This window comes from Podarcis erhardii, assembly GCF_964252035.2.
Source record: "Podarcis erhardii genome assembly, chromosome: 3".
Classification (NCBI taxonomy): domain Eukaryota; kingdom Metazoa; phylum Chordata; class Lepidosauria; order Squamata; family Lacertidae; genus Podarcis; species Podarcis erhardii.
The window spans coordinates 52,525,845-52,548,066 of NC_138507.1; the positions used below are offsets into that span (position 1 = coordinate 52,525,845).

Sequence of the window (22,222 nt, forward strand, 5' to 3'; positions counted from 1 at the left end):
AACAATGCCCGACCTGAAGAATTTGGAGCAAATGATTCAGCAGAGGAAACACAGCCCAGAATAACTAAGGAGATAGTACAAGAATACTTGGCTAGTCTAGATGTATTCAAGTCTCCAGGGCGAGATGAACTGCATCCAAGAGTATTAAAAGAACTGGCAGATGTGATCTTAGAACCACTGGCAGTCATCTTTGAGAATTCCTGGAGAACAGGCGAAGTCCCGGCAGACTGGAGGAGGGCAAATGTTGTCCCTATTTTCAAAAAGGGGGAAAGAGAGGACCCAAATAATTACCGCCCAGTCAGTCTGACATCAATACCAGGGAAGATTCTGGAGCAGATCATTAAGCAAACAGTCTGTGAGCACCTAGAAAGGAATGCTGTGATCACCAATAGTCAGCATGGATTTCTGAAAAATAAGTCATGTCAGACTAACCTGATCTCGTTTTTTGACAGAATTACAAGCCTGGTAGATGAAGGGAACGCAGTGGATGTAGCCTACCTTGATTTCAGCAAGGCATTTGACAAGGTGCCCCATGATATTCTTGTAAAGAAGCTGGTAAAATGCGGTCTTGACTATGCTACCACTCAGTGGATTTGTAACTGGCTGACTGACCGAACCCAAAGGGTGCTCATCAATGGTTCCTCTTCATCCTGGAGAAGAGTGACTAGTGGGGTGCCACAGGGTTCTGTCTTGGGCCCGGTCTTATTCAACATCTTTATCAACGACTTGGATGATGGACTCAAGGGCATCCTGATCAAATTTGCAGATGACACCAAACTGGGAAGGGTGGCTAACACCCCAGAGGACAGGATCACACTTCAAAACAACCTTGACAGATTAGAGAACTGATTCTATGATTCTAGGTTGGGAGAGGGTCACAGCCCAATGAACTACAAGATTCAGGGGTAAAACACATAATAACTGTATTTCACAAAGTCAGACAAATGGTGCATATCCCCTGCTATTGTAAATCTTCAGTGGCAGGGTTGTCCCATGGCCTCAGGCAGAGATCATTTTCAGTCTTGCTACCAGAAATGGCCAGAACAGAAGATGAACCTTATACATGCAAAAGCATCCACCCCACTGAGGCGCTGCAGTGGATCTTGCTCTTCTCCCGCACGTTGCTACAAAAATTGATTTTTTTAGTGACAATGACCTGATTCGCATGCCACAGCAAGTCAAACCTTTGCTTAGTATGACCACATGAGCCTGCAGGCTTCCAGAGGAGAATGTGGTAATGGCAAATAATAAGCTGGAAAACCATAGTGCAAGCCTTTGATACAGCTCATGATTAGTCTGGAGAGAGTGGTTTCAGACAACATGCCAAGCCATACCTTAATGCATGAGCCCTAAGCTGCCACTGTGGTTGGTAACTGTGAGAAATGGATGCTGGACTAGATGGGCCTTTGCCCTGATCCAGCAGACTCTTCTTATGTTCATGGTAGTAGAATGAACAGGGAGGAGCAGAGTAGCTGAACCTCCTCTCCTGGAGTCTACACACCCACACATTCATGCTAAGCCATGATTTGGAAAACTACTCAAGAAATGGGATTTGGAGATAACTAAATTTGGAATTCCTGGGTACTATATAATTTCCAGACCTTGTGATGAACATGCAATGCTTACTGAACACGCAACTGCTATGTAAAAGTATGCCATTCATTTGGTATAAGAAGAACTTGCTATTTAAAATGAAAGTGACTTTTAATTTAGCGGGTTCAGATAATAATAATAATAATAATAATAATAATAATAATAATAATAATAATAATTTATTATTTGTACCCCGCCCATCTGGCTGGGTTTCCCCAGCCACTCTGGGCAGCTTCCAACAAAGATGAAAAGTACACTAAAATGTCACATATTAAAAACTTCCCTGAAGTCTTCTGAATGTCAGGTAGTTGTTTATCGCTTTGACATCTGATGGGAGGGTGTTCCACGGAGCGGGTGCCACTACCGAGAAGGCCCTCGGCCTGGTTCCCTGTAACTTGGCCTCTCGCAGTGAGGGAACCGCCAGAAGGCCCTCGGAGCTGGACCTCAGTGATTACCAGGCACAGAGGCTGAGTCCAATTAATCAAATTTCAAGGCCAAGAGTTATCTGCTCTGTTTGTCTCCTCCTGTTTTCCAAAGTAGAGCAGGTTTCAGTCACAAATTTTACACTAAATACTGGCACTTCCATATTACTATTGCCTTATACTGGCAGTTAGCAGAGGAGCACATATAGCCATGCTGTACCTCAGGCACAGCAGAATTTCTCAGAGCTCATTGTAAGTTTTTTTTTTAAAATTAAATTTGAGAATTTCCCAACTTCAAAGCGTGAAATGCGATGACTGATAAAAGTGGTGAGGAGAAGAAATGAGTCTGAGGAGAACAGCACAGTTTCAGATTAAATGCAACTAGTCTTCCAAGCAAGTTAGAAAAAAATAAATCATGTGAAGTTAATAGGTATGTATCTTGGTAATTAAGCCTTAATTTAAAATTATCTTTCTTCAAATACTTCTTTAGGCAAGAACCCTTTAATTATGCCTGCATACACACACACACACACACACACACACACACACACACACACACACGTCATAATAAAATGCCAGCCATATGATTTTCACATCCATTTAACTTTAACAATTATTTAAGAAAATGGGAATAGGAAAGGCATATATTGGTGCATACGATTTTCCAACAGGACTACAAAGGTCAGAGTGAGAGTAAGTGTAAACTTTCTCTTTCTCTGTGTGTACACAATGTATGCAAGGTTCTCTTCCCCCCAAAGTCAAAGGTTCCTCTCAGTGATTTGGGTTAGACAGAATCAGGGGTGAGGTGGCAGTTACTACCAAGTTCATTCCATTGAATAGGAGACATTCACTCATACAACTTTGGGGTGTGGGAGCCCCGAGTACCCAATGTTTGGTGTTAGAGTCAAGTTGTGTCCCACAACAATTGTATTCCATTTTCTTTGTGCCATTTGAACATGGCTCTCATTAAAGACTGATCTCTCCCAGCACAGGTAGTTTAACGGTGGTGAAGATGACATGTGCGGGAGGTACAAATGGTGCAGAAACATGTGCCCAGGGGTTCAGAAGGAAAAGGAGATGGGGAATGTGAAACCATCAGGACTCAACTCAAAGCCTGTCTCAGAAAGAAGGAGTGGGAAAACTGGAGAAAGGTAGTTAAGAAGCTGAGTACCACAGTGGAAGAGCAGGTAGTAGTAATATAATTTATTTATACCCCGCCCATCTGGCTGGGTTTCTCCAGCCACTATGGGTGGCTCTCAACAGAATTAAAAGCACAATAAAACATCAAACATTAAAAACCTCCCTAAACAGGTGGGATCAATAATAGGTGCTGAGCAGAGAGAAAAATGGTAGTAAGAGATAAGCATGGTATGAGTGCATCTAAAGAACAATGTTTACGCAATTTAATCACATTTCAACTAGGAAGTGCCCGTATCCTACAATAACTGTAGGCATTCATTCTTCTTAATAATCAATCCCTTAGCCCTAGTACACTTGTTTGTGAGGTACGATTTCCTGCTGTGTTCCATGATACAGTATAGTTATAACCCCCTATCCCTCTTCATTACCAACAGGCATTAACTACTCATTGCCCCATCTGTTGTGCATTCTACAATTTCCAGATTATTCAAGGATTCATATTCATGAATTTTGATTTCCCCTATAATCTTTAGAATAAGAACCAATCTATGTAATTAGCACATTAATTACAGCTTAATCACATACTCAGTGATGACATGCACAATGACCTTAGCTCTTGAATTAAATACTTCATAATGCCTGTTCATAGCACCCCACATATAATCTCAATAGCTACTAGTTTATATTAAAGCAGTTTTCCTTTATGTTCCACATTCATGAAATAGTGCATACATGTACATAAGGCATAAGCAACAAACCTAATGTAGCAATACCAGCAAACTTAAAATGGTGATTTGCAAAGTGAATTGTATCCTAATAGCCAATAATGACATATAATCTATAATAAAATTTATAATATACTTTAAAATAGCCCCCCCAATGATAAGCTTTTTCAAGGTGGGGATCAGAACCCCAAAATCACCACCTAATTAAAACCCCTAAGTACCACAGACCTCATTTCAGGGAAAAGTTCTTATTGGAGAACATTCAGCACAGCCTTTTCTCATCAAAAGAATAGAGTTTTCAAAATTTGGAAACATTTTGGTAAGCAATACAACTTTCATTTTTAACAGGTGTACTCAATTTTATCTTGAGAGAGGCAGATAACAACAACAGATATTGGTTCAGCTTTTGTGGCTGGAAGTAAACATTATTAAGTCAACTTTTGTAGGACAGGACAGCATGTACAGTGGTGCCCCGCAAGACGAATGCCTCGCAAGACGGAAAACTCGCTAGACGAAAGAATTTTCCGTTTTGGAGGTGCTTCGCAAAATGAATTTCCTATGGGAGTTCCTGCGGTTCCCCCCCTTTTCCCCTTTTTTCTAAGCCGCTAAGCCGCTTATCTGCTTATCCGCTAAGCCAATAAGCCGCTAAAAGCCGCTAAAAGCCGCTAATAGCGCTAATCCGCTAAGCCGTCAATGGGCTTGCTTCGCAAGACGAAAAAACCGCTAGACGAAGAGAGTCGCGGAACGGATTATTTTCGTCTTGCGAGGCACCACTGTATCTGAAACTGAGTGTAAATGGCTATCAGGTTTTGAAGAGCTGGAATCACTGCATCAAGCTCATCAATTTTGTTAACAGTTAAACCAAATAGTTTTAATCAGAGTTTGAATAAATGTGCAATTACTTTTGGGGAAAGAAACTTTCATTTTTAAAACAAAATATTATCAAGGAACTAGAACAGAATCCAAATCAAGACAAAATATGAAAAAACAGAATGAATCACGTAACACGCAAACACACACTATTTTCTCAAAGCCGTTTGGGTTGTGAAAAGACTAGGAAAACCTGGTATGACCTTTTTCCAATGCCAGTGGCATTTAATTTAATTGATTATCTGCATATTCTGAGTAACAATCATGTTAATTACCCATGGGGTTTAAAGCAATCAAAGTACTGATGAGAAAACAGAGTGGCACATGTGTCTGCGTACAGGCAGCCTGTGTTTATATTTAAATGCAGATCCTCTATAGTACAGTTGTCTTGAACAGAGGAGCCATGTCTGCAGCTGTCACATCAGCTGACAAGGGATCATTACTGCTATTTACATACAGCTGACAATTAAATAAATTTCCTATGGAAGCAGAGCAAACATTGACACTTATGTGAAAAATACCTTTTTTCTGAAGGTATTTCACATTCTTGGGCACAGAAGAAAACAGTGCCAGCTCTGTAAAAGTTCATCTGCATACTTTGCTGTAAACCTGAAATAATTCAAAAATACTTTTAGAACACAGGTGACTGCACAAATTCAAGTTTTATTTTTTTTTTTTTTTAAATATTTTTATTAATTTTACAGAATAGAAAAGAACAAAAAATAAAATACGAAAGTTTCATAAATCATATTTCTTTTACAGAATCTTTTGGACTTCCCCACAACTTCCCGAATCTGCATTATTTATAATACCAATTTCAGCATTTTGTTATCTTGTTTCATCACTTATTATATCTTTCATTTTGTCATATTACCCTTTTCAATATATTTATAACCCAATGTTCATAATACAAAATCTTCAGCTATTTATTGTCTTATTTCATTACTTATTGTATCTTTCAATTCATTATTGTATCTTTCAATTTCATGTTACCAAAATCAAAGTTATTGTAACCATAATCTTATATATTGTGATTAGAACGTAATGCAATAAAGATTTTTCTTAATTTCACCTCTCTTTTCTTGTACCTTAATTTTAATTTCACCTAATTACCATTGCTGGGGCTGATATTTCCTAAAAAGTGCATTTTCTTAACATTCATACAGCTTATAATATTTTTGTAAATAGTCCTTAAATTTTTTCCAGTCCTCTTCCATTTTTTCTTCTCCCAAGTCTCGGATTCTGCCAGTCATTTCCGCCAGTTCCATATAATCCATCAACTGCGTCTGCCATTCCTCCAGTGTGGGTAAATCTTGTGTCTTCCAACACTTTGCGATGAGAATTCTTGCTGCTGTTGTAGCATACATAAAAAAAGTTCTATCCTTCTTTAACACATTCTGGTCTACAATGCCCAGAAGGAAGGCCTCCGGTTTCTTAGGCAAGGTATATCTAAATACCTTTTTTAACTCATTATAGATCATTTCCCAAAAGGCCTTCACTTTCGGACATGTCCACCAGAGATGAAAGAATGTCCCTTCCGCCTCTTTACACTTCCAGCATTTATTATCAGACAGGTGATATATCTTAGCAAGCTTGACTGGGGTCATGTACCACCGGTATATCATTTTCATAATATTTTCTTTCAGGGCACTACATGCCGTGAATTTCAATCCGGTGGTCCATAACCTTTCCCAGTCCTCAAACATAATGTTATGTCCAATATCCTGTGCCCACTTTATCATGGCGGATTTGACTGTCTCATCCTGTGTATTCCATTTGAGCAGCAAGTTATACATTCTTGAAAGTAATTTGTCTTTAGGTTCTAACAATTCTGTCTCTAATTTCGATTTTTCCACCTGGAACCCAACCTTTTTGTCTGTTTTGAAAATTTCTCGAATTTGGGCATAATGCAACCAGTCTCGCACCTTACTTTTTACATTTTCAAAACTCTGCAGCTTCCAATTGTCACCATCTTTTTCTATTAATTCCCAATATTTTGGCCAGTAGGCCTCCATGTTAAGTCTCTTGCGTGCCTTGGCCTCTGCCGGTGAGAGCCACCTTGGAGTTTTACTCTCCAATAAGTCTTTATATTTTGTCCAGACCATAAAGATTGCTCTTCTAACAATATGGTTTTTGAACATTTTATGAACTTTAACCTTGTCATACCACAAATACGCATGCCACCCAAAAGCGTTATCAAACCCTTCCAGATCAAGGACATCGGTGTTCTCTAACAAAAACCAATCTTTCAACCAGCAGAAGGCTGCAGATTCATAATATAACCTCAAGTCTGGCAGGGCAAATCCCCCCCTTTCTTTCGCATCTGTTAGTATTTTAAACTTAATTCGGGGCTTTTTGCCCTGCCAAACAAACTTAGAAATATCCCTCTGCCATTTTTCGAAACATACCACTTTGTCCACAATCTGCAGGGTCTGAAACAAAAATAACATTTTCGGCAAAACATTCATCTTTATAGCTGCTATTCGGCCTAACAAGGAAAGTTTTAGTCTTGTCCAAGTTTCCAAATCCCTTTTGATTTCTGACCAACATTTCTCATAGTTGTCCTTAAACAAATTCAAGTTTTTAGAAGTCAAGAACACCCCTAAATATTTTACCTTTTTAACCACATTTAATCCTGTCTCTTTCAAAAACTCATCTGTTTCTGTGGACGTTAGGTTCTTAGCTAAGACCTTAGTCTTTTGCTTGTTCAACTTAAATCCCGCCACCCGACCATAATCAGATATTAAATCCAAAACTCTTTTTGTGCTAGAAACTGGCTCCTGTAATGTTAATACCAAGTCATCTGCAAATGCTTTCAGTTTATATTGTTTCACTCCGACCTCAATGCCCCGAACTGACCGGTCCCTTCTAATCATGTTCAAAAGCACCTCCAGGACCGAGATAAACAGTAATGGGGATAGAGGGCACCCTTGCCGTGTCCCTTTTTCAATATTGAATTCCTCCGTCACCACATTGTTTACTATCAATTTAGCTTTTTGGTCTGCATATATTGCTTCTATACCATTTTCAAACCCCCGTCCCACTCCCATCCCTTCCAAATTTTTCTTCATGAACATCCAAGAAATGTTGTCAAAGGCTTTCTCCGCATCAATAAAAATTAACGCCGCTCTAGTGTTGATATTTGTTTGTAAGAGTTCCAAGATGTCAATAATGTTTCTCGTATTGTCAAACAAATGCCTACCCGGGAGAAAGCCTGCTTGGTCCTTGTGAATCACTTCATTCAATACCTTTTTAAATCTATTTGCCAAAATGTCTGCAAAAATTTTGTAATCCACGTTTAGGAGTGAGATGGGACGGTAGTTCTTAAGTTGAGTCTTTTCAGTTTCTGTTTTAGGAATCAATGTGATGAAAGCTTCTTTCCACGTTTCTGGTGCCTTCTTACCCTCCATAATCTGGTTACATACCTCCATCAAGGGTTGTATCAAATAGTCCTTCAAAACCTTATAATATTTGGAGGTAAGTCCATCAGGGCCTGGAGATTTGCCTAATTGGAGGTTCTGTATGGCACTCTCGATTTCCTGCTGTGTAACTTTAACATTCAGGGTTGTTCTCATTTCCTGAGGAATTTTTTGTAATCCGTTAGTTTTAATAAATTGATCTATCTCGGATTCTTTCTGCGGCCCTTGTGCATAGAGATCTTTGAAATATCTCTGGAAACATTTCCTAATTTCTTCAGGCTTCTGAACCATTCTTCCTTCAATCTCTAGATTTGTAACTGTATTTAATTTTTGTCTTTTTTTCAACTGCCATGCTAGCAGTTTCCCACATTTATTTGCTGAATCGAAAGATCTTTGTCTCATTTGTTTAATTTTCCACTCCACTTCTTGGTTTATCAGTTTCATATATTGGGCCTGGAAAAATTTCACTTCTCTCAACACTTCCTTGGACTTAGGCCTAGATCTTAATTTCCTTTCACCCTCACTTATTCTCTCCAGTATCTTCTGCTTCTTTTCATTCCAGAGTCTTTTCTTTACAGTGTTTTGTTGTATTAGAAACCCTCTCATCACCGCTTTACTTGCGTCCCAGATTGTTCTTTTTTCCACCGTAGTGTTCAGATTTATCTCAAAGTAATCTTTCAAAGTTTTTTGGGCCTTCTTCACAATCTCCTGATCTCTGAATAAAGTGTCATTCATTTTCCATCTGAAGGATCCGGTTATATTTAGTCTCAATTCCATTTTCAAAGCATTATGGTCGGAGCAAGTTTTTGGGCAGATTTCCACTTTTCTAGTTTTAGGTGCCAGTCCTTTAGTTATCCATATTTGGTCGATTCGTGTCCATGACAAATGAGCTTCAGAAAAGAAAGTTCCTTCTTTTCCTAGGGGGTTCTTGACTCTCCATATATCAATCAAGTCCATATTGTCTGTCATTTCAAAAAAAGTTTTAGGTAGTCTGCCTTCTTTTGTTATATTTACACTCTGCGACTTATCCATATTTACCGAGACAACCCCATTCATATCTCCCAACATAATAATGTTGTCATAATCCAGATAGTCCAATAAAGTCTCATGCAGCTTCTTAAAAAATTCCGATTTTCCATCATTTGGCGCATAAATTCCTAAAATCAAAAATTTTTCACCATGTATGTAAATTTCAATAGCCAAAATTCTGCCTTGTTCATCTTTAAATAGAAATTTCGGTGACAGGCTCTCCTTTGCGTAGATCACTACTCCTCTTTTCTTAACTCTGTCCGAAGAAATAAATTCTTGGCCTAGCCTTTTATTGATTAGCACTTTCCGATGAAGCCTTGTCACATGTGTTTCTTGCAGGCAAATAATGTCCAATTGCTCTTTCTTCAATATATGGAATACTTTCCTTCTTTTTTCTGGGGAATTTCCGCCATTTATATTCCAACTAAGAAGTTGCAGAGACATCCTGAGTCAATTTATAGGCCTTACAATGGGGTGTCTAGATCTCCCGTTCCCGGCGGTGGCAGTGATGGTCCAGCTCCAGGCTGTTTAGTTCCTGGTGGTAGTGGTGGCCAAGACGCAACTGCTCCTTTCTGGAGGTCTTCCCCGTTGTCGTGAAGAAACTTCTGCTGGTCCTCTGGTGTTCTGATTCTAGTCTTCCTTCCTTTATAGCTAAATGATAGTCCTTGCGGGAACTCCCACCTATAAGGAATTGTGTTGTTTCTCAGCAACTTTGCCAATTCCAAGTATGAGGCTCTAAGATCCAATAACAATTTAGGTATATCTCTGTAAATTTCAGCCTTTTTACCTTCTATCTCTAGAGATTTTTTGAAGTGTAGGCCTAGTATCTTGTCTCTTTCCTCTCTTGATTTCAGAATAACCAAACAATCTCTGGACTTGTCTTTCTTCACCGATCTGCCCAGTCTAAATGCAGTTACAATTTTAAAGTCTTTATCCTCTTCAATTCCCCAAAATTTGGAGAATAAAAGTGTCAAAAATCCCTCCAAGTTGCCTTCCTCCAATTCTGGGACAGCTCTCAACCTGAGGTTATTCTCCTTGTTTCTCAATTCCACCATCGACAGGTAGGCCTGTTGTTCCCCTACCTGTCTTTGCAGAGGCTTGATTTCGCCTTTAATCTCATCAACTTTTTTACTTGCTTGCTCCGCTTTTTGATAGGCTTCCACAGCTAATTTATGATTTTCAGCTGTAGCTCCTTGTAGATTCTCAATTGCCTGTGTGTTCTGAGAGACCTTTTCAGAAAGTACGCCAATAGTAGTTGTTGCTTGGTCTATTTTTAGTGATTGACTGTCCACTTTTTGATTTAAAATTGCTAGTTGTTCTAGAATTTGTTTCAAAACTGTGTCAGATCCTCCTGTTGCCATGTCCTCTTCAGCAGGCTGTTCGGCCTCCACCTCCTGTGCTATCAGGACGGTTGGAACAGATGATCTGCGATGATGAGCTAAAGTTGTTTGGACAAGTTGCACAGGCTTCCTTTCTTTTTCTTTTTCTTTTTCTCTTTCTTTAGCTTTGGCTGCTCTTGTTTTCCCTGTGCCACTCATTCCACACCTGCCTCTTGTTCAAGGTCAAGTTATCCTTTATTCCATGAGAAAGCAAGTCCAGAGTACACACAATTAAACCACAGAAATTCCAAACAAAAAATGTTTCCCAGGCCTCTATAGCTCCACAGTCCTCTAGGGGGAGTATCTTAAAATTTCAGGGAAGGAAAAGGTTTTTCCGCCATTTAAAGTTTCTGTAATCTCTTTTTTAGTTTGTAATTCCAAGACAAAAAGGAAGATTCGCAGAGTCCTTTACTTTCTAAGCTAAAGCCACTAGGAGCCAGACTGGTAATTGCAACAGTATTTCAAACGTTTAAAGTTTCAATATATGTAGCAGCTTAAAATCTTGTTACTGTAGTCCGCAGTTTGACAGCTCAGTTACATACTGACAGCCCGACGACTTGCGTTCTTAAAACAAAGTCCCAAATTTAAGTCCCATAGGCAAAAAATAAAGTCTCTCTTGATCTTTTAAATAAGAAGACTGCAAATTCTGTAAATGCACGATAGTTCCACTTTACAAAGTTCCCCTTAAGCGCCTCAGCGCTCCTCTGTACTTTTGCTTTTGATCTTGTAAGCAGTATCGGGAGACGGACTTCCTTTTACTCGTCACCCGTTTTCAAACCCGGAGAAAGGGTATTTAAAGTCCAAATTGTAGTTCACTTTACTCACGGGTATGTTGCTTACCGAATTGATGTTCACAGGAAGAAAGGTCGACGCTCATCAGCAGCAGCTGCGCGGCTTCGCCTCCCGCAGAAAGAGCGATGAACTCACAGCGCCGCTCCCCCTTTCGCGCTCCGGAGCCCCTTACGGGGGTCCCTTCCGCACTTCTGGGGAAGTTCCTGGCGCCCGCCGAGTCCCACGGCCACGGGCTCCCTCTGCCCGTGGTTTTTTCAAGCGGGTCGTCGCTATGCCGCAGCGAACGACCCTTTTCTGCGGAGCCCCTCTTCAGACGACGAAGAGGACCGCCATCGCTGTTTCGCGCCGCCTCCACAAATTCAAGTTTTAGACTGGGATAGCTATTTTGCCTTCATTAAACCAATAGATTAATGAAATATGAGTTGAACCTCATATAGTTTGGAAATAAACTGAAGGGTTGTGAACACACAGACACACACACACACAGACACACAAACACACACGAGAAATTTCTTTAGTTAGATCTTCCCAGATTACCAGGTTCTGATACCTGGTATTGATACCAGGTATCAATGCAAATAAAAAAAAAATTACAAACTACACTTAAGCATCTGGACTGAATTCAAATATACCCTGAATACTACAAAGAAAATATACTTTGAGCATTTGAAGAGTCATAGTAAATGGATCTATTTATTCTGCATATAAGATTTTCTGTATTTCCTCATGCGTAGTTGTCTTCAAATCTAAATCAGTTTATATTCCACATGATAAACAGGATTATAACTGGAGAGCTAACACATAAAGCAAGAGGAGGGGTAGCTCTTCAGATGATGTTTAATTCCAACTTTCCTCATCCCTGACCAATAGCTATGCTGACTGGGGCTGATGGAGTCCAACAACATCTGGAGGAAGAAAGATTAGCCAACTTTGAGATTTAAACCTGGTTTAAACCTTGCTTTAGCAACAAGCTCAATTTACTAATTGCAGAAACGTTTTTAACAGTGCAATGCTGTTCAGTAGTATGCACCACTGAGTTCAATGGGGCCTACTCCCAGAGAAGTGTGTACAGTTCTGCTGCTCCTAAATAGTTGCTGCAGGAGGCCCCATCTGGATGGAAATTGGGGGAGGTTTTTTTTACTCCTTTGCCCCTGCAATATGAGAATAACAACACCAATCTACTTTAGTGGGCTGTTCCTAAGATAATGTGAGCTGCTTTTTACATTTGGAAAGTACAATATGCTTCTCAAGTTCTATACAACAAAATGGCTCTAACAGTGCAATCCTAACTATAGAAAGTGTGTAAATTACATGAGTTATGCTAGTGTAAGATACCCCATCCCAAACTTCATTCAGGAGAAGTTTGACTGACACTACCATTTGCCAGCTGAATTCTGCTGGGTTACTAGATCACTTGTCCTAGCTGAAAGGGTCTAGAATAGGTATGTCTTTCCTTACCCCACCCTGCACTGACCATGTCCCTTTTGGGGGCCTTTGGTCAGTATAAATTCCACCAGCTTAAATTCCACCAGCTGAGCTGAGCTGAGGGCCTTATTCTGGCACATCACCAGCTTAGCCAGGGTGAAGGACTTCTACTGGTGTAGCCCCAGCTAAGCCAGGAAGACCTAGGATCCACTGAATCCCAGCTCCCTTATCCTGGCAGATCGTGTGTTTGAATTGCACTGTTAGTTATTTCCTGAAACGAAGAAGGGATAAAGTTTCAGGCTTAGGTGCACCTTCCCCTGCTCTTTATTCCCCCTTCCACTCCACTTGAGGAGAAAGCATTCCAGCCCCAATACTGTGCCTCTCCAGATTTGCCTCTCCAGTGGTACCTCGGGTTACATATGCTTCAGGTTACATACACTTCAGGTTACAGACTCCGCTAACCCAGAAATATTACCTTGGGTTAAGAACTTTGCTTCAGGATAAGAACAGAAATCGTGCTCTGGCGGTGGCATGGCAGCAGTGGGAGGCCCCATTAGCTAAAGTGGTGCTTCAGGTTAAGAACACTTTCAGGTTAAGAATGGACCTCTGGAACGAATTAAGTACGTAACCAGAGGTACCACTGGAAGGTGGTAGGTAGATATATTGAAATATATGGTACAGCAGCCCTTAAGTCATATCACACTAGTATTGGAAATACTAATCAAAACAAGGGTGGAAAAAAGGGAGTATAGCTAAAATAAGAGTGATGCAAGTTTCAAAATCGCACTGATTAATAATAGATAGTACACTTGGGGATTTTACTACTGATTTATTGAAATTTAAGGAAATAAACCATCGTAATGGGTTGAGATGGCAAATAATTTAAAAGCATCTCCTTCCCCCCTCCCCTTAGCCACTGCTAAAGCTCTTGTTAGTAGTGGTAAAGTGTACAAAATGCATAAACAACAAAAATAATCTCACTTCTGGAAAAATAAGGCTTCTCTCCCACCCCTCAATGCAAAACCTTAACAATGCAGATACAGACAAACCTAATACTTAGAAATGGATGCTCTGTCAGCACGTTAAAGAGAAAATGTTATTTTAAAAATGGAAAAGAACACTGCTGAGCATATTAAAGAGAAGTGTTATTAAAGAAAGGACAAGAAAGAAACCATAATTTCTGGGGTCAATCTACAATTCAAGCCACTTCTAAGGATATTAAATGGAAACTATATTTGGATTTCAGTGAGCAAAATCTTTTCAGTTTTGTGGCAGGTTTTTTTTTTTTTAACCCTTAGCACAGTGCCCCCACAAGTACAAAGCAGAAGATATTCCATTCTATTAAAATCCTCCAAAGATGTCAGATATGCAAGATGTTATTCAGGCTGGTTGCCAAGCTCTCCAGAAATACTCACCAACCCTGTTCCTTCATATTGCAACTTGCCCACAGATTGCACATCAAGGAAAAATCAAGTTATGTGCTCTTAACTGGGTTCATGCTAGATGTATGACAGTTTCACTGCAACATCATGGTGATCATGGTGTTTGCTCTGTGTCAAAAGCAGTGGCAGCATTGGGCTCTCCTGTGCCATATCACCCCACATGGGAAGGGTCCTCCAGATGTTGAATTCCAACTTCTAGCAGCAGCATGGCCAATAGCCAGGGATGTTGGGAACTTGAGCCCAACGATATCCAAAGAGGAACAGCCTCTCTCCCCCAACCCCATATAGGATGTGATTCTGTGCTGGCACAGCTATTGAGGCAGACTTGGCTTTAAAATCAAAGCTTTTCACAAAGTGAGAGCTTTAAAAGAAGGGGAGATAAAGATGAGAAGTCCAGAGTTTGCCCCGTAATGTGGGTGGCATGAAATATAGTTGGGACATGGACATGCAATCCTGAGCAACTCTTGACAGCAAAGTCTCAGCATGAATGTATGTGTTAACATACTGTGTACCTAGAACATAACTTAGGGGCATTAATTAAAATGGATCTGGTCTGAGTAAAATTTACCGTAGTTGACTGCCACTCATAAAGTTGGGCACACTGAGATACAGATCACTGTCAGAAAGCAGCTGAATCCCAGAGCACAGACGTCTGCCAAAATGCCAGTGACAGCTTCCTTTTTGGGGCTAACCAACAGCTTCAAGGGGTGCTTCTTCATAAGGTTCATGGTAAAGGGGGAAAGGTTTGTCCTCCTTCCCCATGTTCCACGGCCCCAATCCTCGACTTTCCCCCTCCCCTATTAATGCTATTTAGAATAAAATAACTGGACATATTAAATTTATTCCCACATTGAATGTTGCATCTGATTCGACCCTCAGGCAGAGGCATTCACATTACTGCCTACCCAGTTTTTATAGCTGGAGATGCCAGAGACTGAACCTAGGGACTTCTGCCTTGCAAAACACATGTCTTACTATTGTGCTATGGTTTTCCCCTGCTTCATTTTGGGGGCCTTCATTTTGAAAATGGCTACTGGTAATTGGCTAAGGATGCTATACTGATGGAGGGTTAAGATACCAAATGTTTATTATAAATAAAATGCTACATTGACTAAGTATTTTTTTTCCTATGCAGAATCACCCTTTGAAACAGTATTAATATAAAACTTTGCACCAATCTCATACTAGATAAGCTTTTCTACCTTATGATTCATATGGACAAATCCTATCAATGACCACAACTATCTTACCCATAATTATCTTTCTTCAGTACTACCATCAGAACCAAATAATCCTTGAGAAATGGGACAATACGCAGGAACACATCCTAAGTCCAAGTGCTATACATACATAGAACAGATGCTTCTTTTTAAATAGCTATGATGAAAGTCCTCCTGGGCATTTTTTTTTTTTAACCTAGCACATGAGCATCATTATTCCAGTTCCTGTCACTGGTCAGCTGGGATACTTTCCTAGGCTTCTGCCTTAATTTGAGCTCAGCAACCTGATTAATAAGCAACCCTATAAAAATATTTCATCATGTGTTATTCATTTTTTAAAAATCACACCAAGCTCCAATGCTGTTTTCATAATTCATGTGCCAAAGAGATTAAAAGAAAAACCTGGAGAGATCTTGTAGTCAGCAAGCAATGTGTAGTTTTCTCACTGAGGCCACATCCTTACTGTTGAGGTTGTGCATATGAGCGTACAGAAAAGCCATAAATATCTTTAAATAAATCACATAATTATGTCAAGGCACTAGTATGCCATGCTTAGTAATATGGAAATGAATCTATGTTGCTTTTGCAGAGCAATCCTACTGAACGGTTGTGTAGGGTGAAAACTGATGGCAGAGGATGTAAGATCTCCAAAGTCCTGCTAAGCAGACAGCAAAAGGGTAGAAGAGAGAGCAAAGTGGTGCCTGTGGTTTCCCCCCCCCCCTTGGGTTATTTTTTTAGTTAATAGATACATGGCATTTAACACTTATAAGACTCAACTATATAGAGAAAACATCCTCTTCAGCATGCTGGAGGTGATGCAAGGTAATTGGCATGATTTTCCATATGTGATGGAAATTTGTGCAGCCATTTGGGGAAAGGTTATTTACAGAAATAAGCAAAAGTATGAATCACAATGTACAATGCAACCCATGCCTAGGCTTATTAACATTTTTTTTAAGTCACTCAAATTATTGCACAAGGAACTTATCACTTTTCTTCTGGTAGCAGCATGATTGCTCATAGCAAAAAATATAAATAAAAAATTGGAAAGGACTGGATCATCTACACATCACACAATGGAAGCAGAACGTATGGACAATTGCTTTATCTGAAAAACTAAGAGAGTACATGCCCTGAATGATGGCAACTGATACGGACGATTTTGCTGAAATATGGCACCCCTTTATAAAGTATTCAAATGAACACTCTGATGACTGGCAACTACCATCTACACATATAGATTTATTACTCTTCTGTCCAGGGGGAGGGGGAGGAGGGTAGAAAAACCAATTGTTTAGACACTAATATCTTCCACCTCTTTCCAAGCTTCTAATAAGAGTTACTAATTTCAGTCAGCACACTGATGGACAAAAAGTTGAATTATATGGGAAGTCCTACCCTCCAATGAGAAATCTGCATGGATCATCTCTAGGGAGTTTTATATGTTATTGTCTGATATAACAAGGAGTAACATTATACAAAATCAGTGCTCTATAAAAAAAGACATGGTACAAGAGATAAGAAACAGATGCGGTATGTCAGTCTCCACACTGTTACAAAATCATTTATATCAACCTTTTAAAAATAGTTCTATCTGAACCATAATACTAGTTTGCATGATGCCATAGGAAATTTCTTTTTTAAGGCAAACCTTTTTAATATCCCTCCCTTAGATTTTAGCTCCAAGGCTTTTAAGTACTTTATAAAAGCCACAGCACAATAAGTGGAAGCTGTTTCAGAAATTAAACTGTCTAGTGCATTCCTTGCCTCAAGGCTCAGCTTGATTTCTTTCAAGACTTCTCATTATAACCCAAAAGTCTTCATGCAAAACTAAAATAAAGGAAAATAGAAAAGGAGGAAAATACTGCCCACACCAGTAACCAACTTTGTAAAATTATAGGTTTCCTATATAAGTAGAAATTAAAGCAGAACAGTTGAAACAATTTAATGGGCACAACTACAAAAGCGTAAGATATAGAGTTGCTTACCAGAATTTCCCCCCTGTAAACAGAGCAAGTTTTTATTCACCACATTTTTTCAATGGCTTCTGTAAGACTGGACCTGCAACAAAAGAGGGAATTGCTCAGTTATGTACTTCCATAATTATTTACTTACACAGTGCCGAACAACTCTGGTGTTTCTAACAAAACTCCTTTTATAACAATCTTTGGATCAGGCTGTGCACCAACGATGGGACTGGAGAATAACACCAACACAGGGAGTTGACCCGTTTTTCAATTTTTTTAAAATGCCAATATGGAGTTACCAACGGCCAAGAGAGCAGAACCAGTGGATGAAGGCATTGTCCAATCTTTCTTTCACAGTATTGATTTTTCCTCTTTGTAAAAGGTAGACTTGAGATTGAGCGTTATTAACAAAACATATGGTCTGTGATAAAACCAAAAATAACGTACCCTTCAAAATTACAATGCCAACATAATTGGAATTTTCACATATTGTTAAAAGGCCCCATCCAGCAAGGGAAAGTGTTACAATAAATACAATTAATTCCTTCAGACCTGCTCAGTTATTGGCATGTTGGTGTTTCACTTAGCAATAAAGTGTCTCAATCATATGCAACAAAGTAGTTGTAAGAATGGAAGTCTGCAAATTGCTTTCCCACACTCAGCAAATTGTTACTGCTGCAATTGTATCTTTCTGTAAAGTTACAGTTTGCTGCAACGGGTTTACCCTTTATCGTTATACAAAATCACAAATAAGCAATACAATAAGTCCATGATTATAACTGGAAACTATTTTCCAGTTACTGAAGGCCATACAAACAGACATGGCATAACTTGGGTAACGGTAAAAATGGACAGGTGCCACTATTTCACCAAAGTTAACTAATTTTTTCATGACAGCTACTTGAGTTCTTTCCTTAGGCTATATACATAGACAGAACAGCTTGCAGTGCAGATAAGCAGCGCTGTCAGAACCATTTTTATGGCAATAATCATTGGGGAAAAGAAGAGCCTGTGTCTTGTGGTAGTATAAGATCTGAGAAACAGAGCAAGCAAGATCTTGGAGCAGTTGGAGAATAAGGTACAATGCTATTGAATGCCTGAAGATTAAGGAAGAGGACAGAGGTACAGTACATTCTCTACGGTTAGTTCAAAACTGTTTCCTCAGCATTGAGAGAAGGATAACAATTGTGTTTAAGGTACACATGACTAAAGACTGAAGGCATAATCCTGCTTGGCCTACACAAATGCCCAGTTCACACATCCCATTAATTAAACATAGGTTTAAATCAACTATGCTTTAATGTGAATTAGCAGAGTACTTGTTCCCAGGGCGCACCTCCTGCTACTGCCATGAAGCAAAGCAGAGTGTCTGTGTCATGGGTAGGAAAACTAAGGCCTGGGGGCCAGATCTGGCCCAATTGCCTTCTAAATCCAGCCTGCGGACGGTCCGGGAATCAGCATGTTTTTACATGAGTAGAATGTGTCCTTTTATTTAATATGCATCTCTGGGTTATTTGTGGGGCCTGCCTGGTGTTTTTACACAAGTAGAATGTGTGCTTTTATTTAAAATGCATCTCTGGGTTATTTGTGGGGATATAGGAATTGGTTCATTCCTCCCCCCCCCAAAAAAAAATATAGTCCGGCTCCCAACAAGGTTTGAGGGACAGTGGACCGGCCTTCTGCTGAAAAAGTTTGCTGACCCCGGTCTGTGTCATCTGGGAGAGTTGTGTCATCTTAACCTGGGCTTAGGGTTTGCTTTCCCCAAACAAACCATGAGTGGTGAGTCAAGAACAACCCTTGGTTACCACATTTTGTTGGGGAAGAATCAACCCAGCAGCCCAGGTTTTGATAACATTGGTTTGGTTTGTTTATGATACAGAAACAGCAGCAGTGCAGAAGGAGCACCATGGGGACACCTGTACACCATGTACTAGCAAGCTTCTTATCCACATTAAACCATTGTTTGTTTCAAACTGTAGTTTAATTTGAACTGTGAACCAGGCTATAGACCGGCTTCATTAGAGATCAGTATGGCTCTTTTCTCACCCATGCCCACTCCACGTATGCTCTGCCACAGCTCAACTATTCATTTCAAGGAGAGGCTCTCTTGAGATGCACAATAAAGAAATCCAGGAACTGCATTTTCCTTAAGCCCCTACATGAAATACTGTTACTCTGAAAAGTGCCTTATTTATTTCCCCCTCCCCTGGAAAAATGTATTGCTGACTTTAAGAAAAAAATATTATGGCAGTGAACAGCATAAGATCAACAACAAAAACCCAACCCGAAAGTACAAAATTCATGACAAAAATCAGTAAATCAGCTTATTACACCAAATAACACATCTCAAGGAAAGTGTGGGTGGTTCCATAGAAGCCACAAGGCAGTTATGGCGTTTCCTTGAAGTGAACATTCATGATACAATCTAGAGTGTGAGGAGAGCTGCAGCTGCTGCGTACCTAGAGCAGATGTTGGGAAGGCAAGAGTTATAGTGGTCTTTATATATCTCAGGGTATGGTCTGAATGAAGGCACGTGAGGTCATTGCCTCTGTCTGGTCAGTGCTTGGATGAGAGATTGCCTGGGAACCGCATGTATTTCCACCTTGCGTTCCATGACGAAAGAAAGGCAGGAAATGAATGTAAATACATAAATATACCAGATAAATACATAAATAAATAAAACCGAGTCTCTGCATGAGTGGCAAGAGTGCTTCACAGGGGAGTTTTTAAAATATATTTTGAATGGCATATGTAAAAAGAGTTCTATGTTGTAATGACACACACACACACACACACACACACACACACACGAGATATGACTTCATCCCACATTAGCAAGCCCTGCAATTAAGATTCTCCTTGGAGGCTAGTCTTTGGGTCCCTCTTTAGATGTTAGGCAGGTTGTAACCTGTGACAGCTGCCCTGCCTGTGACACTCTCTCCCCAGGGAGTTATCCAGCATCTTCTGGGTATCAGGTAAAGACTCTTGGGGTGGGGGCAGATCTTTTTGTTGCTGGCTTTTACAGTGTGTTTTAACTTGACTTGCAATTGTTTGCATCCTAAGAATCACAAAGTGAATTTTTGAATTGTGCAAAATGAGAGTTTCCCTCATGCAAAATGCCTCTGTCTGATTTTTGGTAATTCCTTCTTCCAACACCAGCTCCCCATGCCATTCTCATGCTGTTCAGGAACCTTTTCACAGCACAAAGGGGAGGGTGTTCAGAGGGAAAGGAAAAAACCCTCCCATTAGCTTCTATTTGTGTATTTTTTCTTCTTCAAATCTAAACCATTCTTTTTCTGCTGCTCTGTTTTATTTTGATTTTTTTAAAAAAATGTATTACGGTCGTGTTTAAATAATATGTCGGCTATGGTTGAATCACATGCTCCTAGAGGCTTTGCTTTGTAAGAATGAAGTAGAAACCTTTTATTTTTGTACTTGATTTTTGTTTCAAGTACCCCAAAACAGTGATCAACAAATTATGATGTTGTAAATTACGAACATGCGGCACAATCCTATGCATGGTTATGCTCAGAAACAAAACCCACTGTATTCAGGGATGTTCATCCTCTACCATATTGGACCTGTGTTTTCTGAACTATTAGTAGCAAGACTAGTTGTTTTTTTAAAAAAAGATGATGTTGACAAACCAATGAAGTGATATCTGATTTGTTCAGCAAACTATAGAGTGGGCACATAAATTAAGTATGAAAAGAGCTGTGGTGTATGTACAGAATAAACAATAAGGAGTGTATTCTTACAGACTGATGCTGATTCACTTATTTTTGGGAGGCCAGATTACTATTTCAGAGTGTATTTTGTGACAGATCAGTACTGAAGTAGATAGAAAACTCAGATAAAGAAATATATATTATGAGCCAAAGCCTCAACGTGTGCATTTCTACTGTCCACCGCTCCCCAGCTATAAACACTAAGGAGAAAGAATTTTCCCATGTCTAAAAGATTTGAAAACTAAGGCGACAACTATATTTTCCCCTGACCTAGAATCCTTCTATCCCCAAACCACAGTGAAAGGAAAGTCTAAAGATAAATGAGATGTTTTATTACTTGATTTCATTCAGATCACATTATGCAAAGCAGAAAACAATAATTACTGGAATTTCTTATTTCCCTCTGACTTCTTCCTGCTCTGCTCAGAAACTCTAATAAATCTGCAAAGAATTATCTTGCTTATGTTAATTAGCTTGTTAGCTACACAGTAGCTCAGCTTTTGCAGAAGAAAAATGCTTGCCATAACTGCCAATGAAATTGGTTAGATAACCTCACCCTTTTTCTTAATTTTAAAAAATGGAACTAATTTGAAGAAAAGCCGAAAACAATATGATATATTCAGATTCCAAGAGGCAGCCCTTACAGTGGTACCAAGACATTTTTGTTTGCAAGTCTGGGCCATGCTAATGCAGAAGATATTGGTTCAGATGTAATGCTCCAGGCATCATAAACCATGGTTTATGAAACCAGGAACACACACAGGGCTCACATCTCCCCCTCTCCCCTCAAAATGTGGAACCCTGGTTTAATGTTGGTAAATTAACCAGAATAGTTCTTCCCAGCTTAAAAAAGTATGGTTTATTAAATCTGGAATGGAAAACCAAAACCATGAAACGCTGAAGGCCACTGAATCTGATTTAAGCAACTCTGACACATGGCCCTCAGGGTCCCTTGCAACTCTACAATTTCATGATTCTATGAAGCAACTCTAGCTCAATAAGTTCCTCTGCCCCCTTCCTCCTCACTCCCAAACTCTGGATTTGGAATATTAATCAAGTTGAAGCATTCCC

General features: G+C 39.6%; 1 protein-coding gene across 12 annotated transcripts in view; it reads right to left on the reverse strand.

The window, feature by feature from the left end:
- Nucleotides 1–22,222, reverse strand: part of FYN (FYN proto-oncogene, Src family tyrosine kinase) — a 122,173-nt gene that overhangs the window by 48,653 nt on the left and 51,298 nt on the right. For 10 of the 12 annotated variants that reach the window (XM_081857163.1, XM_081857165.1, XM_081857164.1 and 7 more), the window contains one exon: nucleotides 17,445–17,517. The exons of 1 other annotated variant lie outside the window; for it this stretch is intronic. The gene's annotated coding sequence lies outside the window, so the exon portion shown is untranslated. Of the gene's footprint in view, nucleotides 1–5,271; nucleotides 5,360–17,444; nucleotides 17,518–22,222 lie in introns of all 12 variants that reach the window. One more of the 12 variants, XM_081857171.1, reaches the window with a different exon arrangement.